A 2,626-nucleotide genomic window follows, 5' to 3' on the forward strand; every position below is an offset into this window, starting at 1 on the left:
GCAATAGGGGACATGTCCCTGTTTTTTTTGCAACAGAGTTTATGTTGCAGAAATTTATTTGCGAAATAGAGACTGTGAAATCAAGAAGATGATGCCGCTCGCCGCATCGATGTTCTAGGAGCGTCGCTCACTGTCGTTATCATGGCCGGTGGATGGACTTGTGAAGTCCGCCGACGCTTGCAAACAACGTCATTGTTTGCAGATGATGGCCGATTGCCAGCGGTTGCAAAAAAAAAAGAAAAAAAATGAGTGGAGGGATGAGGTCGTTGAAGAGATAAGGTTGAGAAGGGAGATATGGATGGACCCCACAGGGAACACTTGTTGTCCAGGGGAGACTGCTTGCTGAACCAAATGTTTTCCCCTTTTTTTGCAACAGAGGTAATGTTGCAAACTTTTTTTTGAAATAGAGGTTATGTTGCAAAAATTTCCGCTGCATCATTGCACCGTCGTACTGCCACTGCAACATGGAGGATGTTGCAAAATCTTAAGACTTGCGGTGCGAGGGTCTGTACGACACGTGGTTTGCTCTCGTTGCGGCGGACGTGAGGCATAGAATCGGCCAGATAATTCTAATCATTTTCCAATATGGGATAGCTATACAAGTATACAGTGCAAAACCCTATCAAATAATTCATCCATATTTGAATTCATAATATAGTTGTAGAAAAACTGGAAGCACATAACGATGCGAACATGGCCGTGGTTGGGTCAATCAATCCAAGGAGTAGCAGATCTGCTCGAACGCCGCAACGTGGTCCTCCGCGATGGACGTGAAGAGGTCGACGCCGCCGTTCGCCTCGCGTGACGGCACGAATAACATGAGCCCCTCGAAAGGCAAGTCCGGCGGCAGGAAAGCAGCCGGCGCCCCGGTGCCAAAATCAAGCTGATGGAAGCTGAACCCCAGCCAGCTGTCCACCTCTGCGTCCGGGCACAACATGGAGCCGGGAGCGGCAGCCGTCGCGAAGAGCTCCTCTCCGTTGGTGTCAGCCACTTAGCCGAAGTCCACAAAGGACTGCACATACTCGCCGTCGATGCGTGCCACGGCGTCGCGGATGGCGCCGACCACGCTGCCGTAGCTCGAGCTCATGAGATCCCGGGCCAGAAGCCTTGGGAACGCCCATAACACCATGTTCCCGAAGAAGTTCATAGACACAGGAGGGTTGGCCCTGCCCCGGCAGTTCACAGCCATCCTCACCTTGGTGAACTCCTCCGGTTTCAGATCCCGAGCCTCGTCATCTTCTTCCAGACGTGCGCGAGCAGGCACTGGAACGTGCTGCAGCGGGCACAAACACGGGCTTTGAGATTGGCGACGAACTCGGCTGTGAAGTGCACCGTGAGGTTTTTTATCCTCTCCACGGGGACGACGGTTCCTTCTCTGCACGTGAATTCCACTGAGCGGTGGTCGAACACCGGGGTCGGCGAGCTTCGCGGCAAGGCGGTTTCCGCACGGTTGAGGAATGCGGTCGGCATGATGAAGTCCATACCCTCGCGGACCGCTGTTGCCCACGCGGTGAAGAACATGCTCATGGAGTGGCCGTCGGCGACACGGTGGTGGGAGCACATCCCGACCACAAGACCTCCGCACCCGTACCTGTTCAGCTGGATCTGCAGCAGCGCGTCCCCATTGTTCTCCTGTATGTACGTAATAAGGCATAAGCATGCATGTGAATTGAGTCGTGAAAGAAGCAAAATCTCCATCGATTGATGAATACGTACCTCTGGCTCTGGTACTGTAGGGTAGAGGTGGTCGACTCCGGTGGCTATGCGGCCTTGTACGAGCACGTCCGCCAGGTTAGCCGGTACCGTGGTCTCAATTAGGAGCACGCCTTCGTTATTCACGTGGAGGAAGCGCCGGCCGAGCTGATCGACGGCGAGGCGCCCCGCCAGGTGGGGATACGGCGCGACGGCCTTGAGAAGGCCTTCCTTGAGAGCCTCGTTGGACGGCGCCGGCGCGAGGTAGGCTAGCACGGTGGGGACGAACAGGTCTGAGGCAGCGCGGTCGAAGATGGTCAGCGGGACCTTCTCGCCAACGAGCGGGTGCGGCACCGGCTTCAATATCGTGCTGCTCGTGAGCTCCATTGACCGGATTCTAGCTAGCTAATACACTGTTTTTTTTTGCGAGGATAATACACTGCTTTGTAATATGCTCTATCGAATAGTGCATGCGCCCGCGCTTTGGTGAATGGATCAGAGGCAAGGATGTGGATCTTATACATGGACGTTACCTTGGCCTCACACGAGAAAAGCAATTCTACCCCGCACATATATCCTGTGTATGGATGTTTAGAGATTCATTGCGATTTTTCTTTAACTGATTATAGAATTTGCCCTGTTCAAAGTGTCACATTCAGTTTTTCTTCTTTCAGAGTGTATCTTTTTGTTTCATTGTGTATCATCATGTATCATGCAAACCCGATTAAAAAACAAGTGTATATGTTTTATTGGTACGCAATAAAACATGATGATACACGCTTGAGACATGAAAACAACACGAAGTAAACATTTTGAAACGAGATAAATTTTGATAATAACCAAAAAAAAGTATAGCGTAAATCTTGAATCAACCACGGACAGTGGATCCATGCTCGTGGGGAGATAAATGAACCACTCGCTGAACAGTCGAAAC

General features: G+C 51.6%; 1 pseudogene; it reads right to left on the minus strand.

Moving 5' to 3' along the window:
• Positions 1-590: 590 nt before the first annotated feature.
• On the minus strand, positions 591-2,079 carry LOC119298565 (annotated as a pseudogene).
• Positions 2,080-2,626: the final 547 nt, after the last annotated feature.

The sequence above is a fragment of the Triticum dicoccoides genome, chromosome 5A, assembly GCF_002162155.2.
Source record: "Triticum dicoccoides isolate Atlit2015 ecotype Zavitan chromosome 5A, WEW_v2.0, whole genome shotgun sequence".
Lineage (NCBI taxonomy): Eukaryota > Viridiplantae > Streptophyta > Magnoliopsida > Poales > Poaceae > Triticum > Triticum dicoccoides.